General features: G+C 47.3%; 1 pseudogene; it reads left to right on the top strand.

The window, feature by feature from the left end:
- Nucleotides 1-446: 446 nt before the first annotated feature.
- On the top strand, nucleotides 447-6,856 carry LOC149369749 (uncharacterized; annotated as a pseudogene).
- The last annotated feature ends 346 nt before the right edge of the window (nucleotides 6,857-7,202 follow it).

Raw genomic sequence — 7,202 nt, forward strand, 5'->3', positions numbered from 1 at the left:
GCACAAATTAAGAGTGCAGGATTCCGTTTGCTTCAGTTGCTTGCAAGTTCCGACGGTTGCCGTTTGCCATTCGACAGCAAGTGTCCGAGGAACTTCAGAAGCTTGAAGCTCAAACTATCATTGAAAGGGTAGGCGGTTCCAAGTGGATTTTTCCGATAGTCGTTTCTCGGAAAAACGACGCCTCAATCCGCAAGTACGTGGATTTGCATGACCCAAACAAGGCTATTGTGGCTGACAGCTTTCCCTTGCCTTAAACAAAAGAACTTCTACATAGCTTTGCCGCGTCAAAGAATTTTTCGAAGTTGGACCTCGCCTCGGCTTACCAGCAAGTACCGCTCATCCCTGAGAGTCGGGAATTGTGGCCATTCATTACCCATGATGGCCTCTTCCGCTTCAAGCGAGTTTGTTTCGGCCTTGCTTCGGCCCCTTCGGCTTTTCAGAAGACGATGCACTTAATTCTAAAAGGGTGCAAGGGTGTCCTCTTCTACATCGATGACATCCTAGTCCATGGCACCACCCGACAGGAGCACCTGACCAATTTTCGTGCTGTTCTCGAGCGCCTGTCCAAAGCAGGACTCAAGCTCAACCACAAATGTGTCTTCGATGTTCCGAAGCTCACTTTCTTGGAGCACGTTGTCAGCGGTGAAGGACTGTTTCCGCTCTACTCTGCCTTCGAGGCGATTACGAAGGCTCCAGTTCCATCTAACATCGGTTAGCTTCGCTCCCTCTTTGGACTTGCGGGTTTCTACTACAATTTTGTCGCTCATTACTCCGTCGTCATTGAGCCTATGCGCTCCCTACTTCGTGGAAGCGACTCAGCCTTCGCTTGGACCGCTGCTGCGGATTCAGCAGCAAACTCCTGAAGTCCATGTTGACGTCATGCGACGCGTTGCACTTTTTTTACCCAGCATTTCTCGTGGTCGTAACGACTGACGCTTCAGGATATGGCCATGGGGCGGTGCTTCAGGAAGACAACGGCTATTCCCTGCAAACTGTTGCGTTTGCCTCCCGTACCTTCACACCCCAAGGAAGAAAGCACTCTGTTGGCGAACGTGAGGCCCTAGCTTGCGTTCGGGAGTGTGAACGCTGGCATGTGTACTTGTGGTTCCGGCCTTTTATTCTACGCACCGGCCACAGTGCACCTGTCAATTTGATGTCGACGAAAGGAACGGGACATCGGCCGTTGCGAGTTTCACGTTGGGCGGCTCGCCTGTTGTGCTGCATCTATACTGTAGAGTACCGTAAAGGCAATGACAACTCTGTTGCGGATGCAGTGTCTCGCTTTCCCTTACCGACTTCATCATACAGTGAGCAAGTGGGTTCGACGCAAGTGGCGTAGATTTCTTCTGCTTGCTGCCCCGGCTGTGACTTTAGAAGAGCTATAAGAGGCAACCATCAGTGACGCGGTAGTTGCGACATGGCCGGACAAGAAATCTCTCCCGGAGAAATTGAGTCCATACTACCTCCTCCGCTCGGAGTTGTCCGTCGTCCAGGGCGTCTTGTACCGAGGTGACAGGCTCGTTGTTCCCGAAAGTTTGCGACCACGACTCATGGACATTGCTCACGAGTCACATCCTGGAATCAGCCGCACGAACAGTCGGTTTTGACAGCTGTGCGGGTGGCCGCGAATGGACGAGCACGTCGAAGAATTGGTACGGACACGCCTCGTGTGCCAGTCCTGCGACAAGTCGCCTCGTCCGGTAGCAGCTCCTCTGCAATCTGTCGCCTTCCCAGAGAGACCTTGGGAAAAGGTTGGCATAGATATCGTAGGCATTTTCGACTAAGCTCTTAGTGGCTGCCGCTTCGCGATCGTTCTTCACAACTGAAACAGTTCAAAAATTTTTGCTAGGCCTTTTTTCTCGTGAGGATTACCCTCAAGAGATTGTGTCTGATCACGGACCGTCATTCTCATCGGTTCCCACGCAAATTTTCCTCCGCGAACGGGGGACAAGGCATTGCTACTCGTCGGTGTATCAACCCAAGCCAAATGACTTGTTGAACGATTCAATCGAGTGCTCGTCTAAAATTCAGCTGGCTGTGTGCGAGCGACGCGACCTATGTACTGGTATTGTGGACTACCTCGGTTTATTTATTTGTAACATTCTTTCAGACACGGCGGTCTAGGATGACAGAGCAAAAGGCAGATGCTCTCTGCCTGACGAGGGCCCTGTCACCCTTACAGTGCATAGAAAAGTACAAAGGATTACAGCATTATACAAGTGCTAATGTAACAACATTAAAATAAATAACATCCAATAAAAAGTTTAGTTGGTTATCAAAACATGTATGCTTAAAGCTTTGAGTTGGACAGTATGTAGGTTCTGAAGGCGTTTTTGAAGGTTTTGAGTGCTCTACATTGCCGTGATATGTCAAGAACAGGTGGGTGTGTATTCATAAAATTAGGGATTAAATACGACATTGTTCGTGTACCATAGCTCGTTCTTATGGCGGGTAATCTAAAGAAATTCTTTCGAATGTTATACCGAGTTGTACTGGGCTGGCGCAAGTTAGTTAACACTGAAGATCTGATATATATCTATTATCACTGTCTATTAACGCTGTGCCGATCTGATATATATCTATGCGAAGTCTCTTCTTTCCCTCTTCGTGTTTCATAAGAGCAGCTGATGTATTTAAGCAAATGCTCCGTTAATAAACACCTGAGTTGTTAGTCAGCGCTTGTCCTGTCTACCTCGTTTCTTTTGTGTCGTGTCTTTTGCGCAAAAAAACTCAGAACACTGAAGGATTTGTCATGATTTCGTTCCTGATATGGGTAGCAAGTTTCAGCTCATATAACTGATTTATTTTTCGGGCGTTATGTTTTAGGAACACCGGGGCCGTGTGTTCCAGCCGCTCAAGGTTTTCGATGCATCGCATAGCTCGTTTTTGAAGAAGGATCAATATGTCAAGGTTAGGCTTGGTAGTAGATACCCAGATTATTACCCAGTAATTGAAATGTGATTGAACAAGGGCGAAGTATAACCGGCGCTTTAGCCAGGCAGGAAGCAGGTACCTAATTTTGTACAGCATGCCAACAGATCTGCAAGCACTAGCATGTATCTTGTCTACATGAGGAGTCCATCTCAAGTGCTGTTCAAAGTAAACGCCCAAGAATTTAAAACAAGAGACCCTGTCTATTACTGAGTTATTGTATTTAAACGTGATGTTTTCGTCATCAGGTTTTTTTCTTGGTTTGAATATGACATATTTAGTTTTACTAACATTTAATTGCAGTTGATTTACACTCAGCCAAGTGTACAATTCATTTAACCATGAGTTAGTTCGGCATGCAATATGGCCCAAATTATTTCCATAGAAAAACAAGGTAGTGTCATCAGCGTAGATAATTGTGTGAGGGGTACGTGGAATGCGTGTGAAGTCATTAATGTAGATAATAAACAACAAGGGTCCCAGTATAGAGCCCTCAGGAACACCATATTTTATCTCTTTTAACTCAGAACGAAACCCATTAAGGTGTGTGTATTGCAATCTTCCAGATAAATACGTTCGAATCAACACACACTGCCTATCAAGACACACTGCCTACCGGCAATCTGCGTGGTAGGCGTTTTTGCCTGGTGCGCTGCAGCTTTGACCGTACATGTGGCGCCACCTCCCGTTCGTGACGTGCGTTATGCGTAAGTCCAAGGTGCAGCCGCCACAGTTGACACCACGGCGGCAAGCGGCAGCGCACAGTGTAAGCAATCTAAAAGCAGGAGTTCTATTTATTGTAGTGTGTACGGCTGCCACAACAGTTATAAGAACACCGCCGGAAAGTGGCAGAAGATTAAATTTTTTAGGTTTCCCTGGAGGCGCTATGAAGAGAAAAGAAGGCAGCGCTGGGTTAGAGCGGTACGCCGTGCAAGGTAAGCATACACGCCTCGTCAGCGTTGTCAACGGCTTATTGTATTTACTTGCTTTCACTAGCCCGGACGGAAGCTATGGCAACCGAACCGCTACTCGACCCACATCTGCAGTGCACATTTTGTGGGGAACGAGAAAAGCATGATTGCCGGATACCCTGCATACGTCCCCACGCTGTTTCCGGCAAGCTATGGAAGATGCGATGGCGTCTGCAGCGACACAAAAATTGGGTGAAACGAGCGGTAAGCAGCGCTGTTCACGGAAGAGATTTTGCTGTCTCGTAAACACTGCCGGCGCGGTTCATAACGGCTCTGGAGCAGATATTCCGGTGTGATATTTCTGTTATTGACATCCAGTGTAGCGCTACACATCAGAATTTAACCTTGGGCATATTTTTTTCAAGAGCTCAGCGCAGAGGCTTGACTACAGAAGCGTCGACTCCCGGAAAGCTGCGAACCGCAGCCCAGGCTTTGTGCTCCCGGTCTGCAGTTACTGGTGCGGATGCTCAAGCGCCGACATCCGACGAGCCAGAGACCGTGGCAGAGGTTTCACTCCCCAAGGCTCCAGCTTCTTGTGCGGGCGGTGCACCAAGTTCGTCCGAAATCGTCACTGCAGTGGTATCTGTGGTACGTTGTTTTAAGGCGGAAGCCTTTAATGCCTCATCGTTGTAAGCAGCAGCTGTCAACAGAAAATGTCACGCTTTTCAATTGGTGGAAACGGTCGTGACGTCACAGTGCGCGAATTTCAAACGGGGCCAATTGTACTTTGGCTAGTAACCATGCAACCAATTGAAGGGATCGTATAGTGATGCTCCAAGTAAGTGGGACTGAGCTTAGTTAATTGCTTAATTACCCAATTAGCCTAATTAGCTTTACTAGTCAGGCCATATAAATAAATAAAACCGATTAAGAAATTGGTCGAGCTCAGGAATCGAACCCCGGTCTTCGGCGTGAGAGACGAGCATGTTATCGACTCCGCCATGCCAGCTCGATGGTTTGGAATGAACAAAGGCGCGTCTAGTGAATACGGTGTCTTCACTCACTCTCATCCTCCTCCATTCCCTTCCGGCGAGGTTTGGGTGTCCACCGACAAATGAGGGACAGATACATTTCCTTTCCTCAAAAACCAATTTACCGACGAGCGAGGCGTAGAACCGAATGGGCGATGGCGTTCTATGGACTCCTTGGCAGCGTTGCAAGACGCTGTCGCGTTCCACTCTTAGGGGCGAAGCTTAACATCTTAACCACACATCAGTGACCACACTTTAGGTCAAAAAAGTGCCCCCCTGAATTTGTGAGACAGTTACTGAGTAATTTCCTTTCCTCAAAAAGCGTTGCGTTCAAAGGGCAAGGCATCGCGCCGAACGGGTGGTGGCGTTCCGTGGTCTCCCTGGCAGCGCTACAACGCGCTGTCGCGTTCCACTCCTAAAGCCGAAGCTTAAGCGTCATTAATCAGCAGTTAATTAGTATTCAGGCATTAATCAGTAATTAACCATTAATTACTGATTTGTCATCACTTAGTAATTAGTACTCAATTATATGTGACGCCACCAGTGCCACAGAAACAGCGAAGGTGGTGCGGAAAACGCTTCCGCCTCTACCCACTTTAGACAGTCAAAGTGCCCCCTGAATTTTTCTGCATCTTCTTTAGCGATAACCTTTTTTTACTTGCCGTTTGTTGTTCCAAGTTCTGCTTGCAATCGATGCTGCTAGATACACAGCACATGTTAATAATTGGGGTGTTCCTCAGAGAATTGTACTTTGTACTGTATAATTCATTTTAGCATTGCTCAAAAGTCAAATTTATTGAGTTATCTAGTCTGCAAAAGAAGTAACTGTTAGGAGAGAAGCTCGCACCAGGAACACGGAACTTTTGCAACCAAAGAAAGTGATAAAGAGGGATGGTTGCACTGTCTCTTCAAAATACAGGATATGACTAAAGCTAATGTAAACTTTTACCGTTTTCCAGGCTACGCAGACTGAAGGGAGTGTTCATCAAGGACAGTCAGTGTACCCTCTTTTTGTCTATGGCTTCAAGGCTGCGCATCGACTCAAGTCTGCCACAACGACACTGCAGATACCAGTGTTCAAGCCCAGGTGGCTACAGAGTCAACGTTCGCTGGTCCGTAAGAGCGCAGCTGTGTTTTCTTGGGCTATGAGTCCATGTATCTCAAAGAGGAAGCATCCCGGGAGCTCTGTAGCGTCGGCAAATCGAGGTGCCCATAGCTCAAAAGCTGGCAACTTTTTTGATGAGATTGAAACTGGGAACTTCATTTGCCAGCATTGCAGTCCTTTTTGGCCTCCACCGTACAGCTGTAAGCAGGATATTCTACTTTTTTCTAAACAATATGTTGGCTGCACTGCGGAATTTCATTCCGAACCCGTCACTTGCGACTGTTGATGCATTAATACCGGCTTGCTTCATGCGCCACTACCCACGTTGCCGTTTTATTATAGACTTCGCTGAGGTTAGGACACAGGAACCACCAACACTGGAACAGAGACGTGCTCTATTTTCCCACTACAAGGGTGGCTACACCTTAAAGTTCTTGGTGGGAATTTTGCCAAATGGTTGTATTACATTTGTCTCGGATGCCTATGGGGGTCGAACGTCAAACACCCATATCACGCTGGAGTCAAGATTTCTAGACCGAATAGAGCCAGGAGATATAGTACTTGCTTATAAGGGATTTGCTGGAATTAGGGCACCAGCCGAAGGCAAGGAATGAATTGTTGTTCTACCCCCCTTCCCGAAAGGGAATGTCCAGTTCACCTGTGAGGAACTGCAGGAAACCTATCATGTTGCACAGGTACGGATACACGTTGAAAGGGTGATCCAGCGTTTGGAGCTCTTTAATGTCTTGAACACAAGGGTCTCCGTGGACTTGATACCTCATATGAGCTCAACAATGCGCATGTGCTGCATACTGGTTAACCTTCAAAACCCACTTATCAACACGAAAGGGCCTGAGGTTAACAAAAATGGGGTCTGAACGCCTGACTGCATCCCATTTCTTTTGTTGGTTTGGTTCGGTTTTACTGTGCTAACATCCCAAACAGACACGAGCTGTGACGGATGCCGCTGTGGTTCTTTAGTACACACTTATTTCTTTTGCAGGTGCTCTGAAGTACACTGTGAAAAACCAGTATCGTATGGTATGGGGAGTGTAGCGTATCAGATGTGTGCATATGCATTGAGAGACACTGGTATTACAGGGCTGTAGGCTAATTCTGAGCTTTGTTGATGTCAAAACCACAGCAGAGGGTTTGTTGGAGAGGAGATATATGTGGTGGTCTTTACCATGCAGTGGAAGTAGTTGGGGTAATAATAAGCACGAT

Source organism: Amblyomma mixtum, chromosome 1 (assembly GCF_055824585.1).
Source record: "Amblyomma mixtum isolate Tamu chromosome 1, ASM5582458v1, whole genome shotgun sequence".
Taxonomy (NCBI): Eukaryota; Metazoa; Arthropoda; class Arachnida; order Ixodida; family Ixodidae; genus Amblyomma; species Amblyomma mixtum.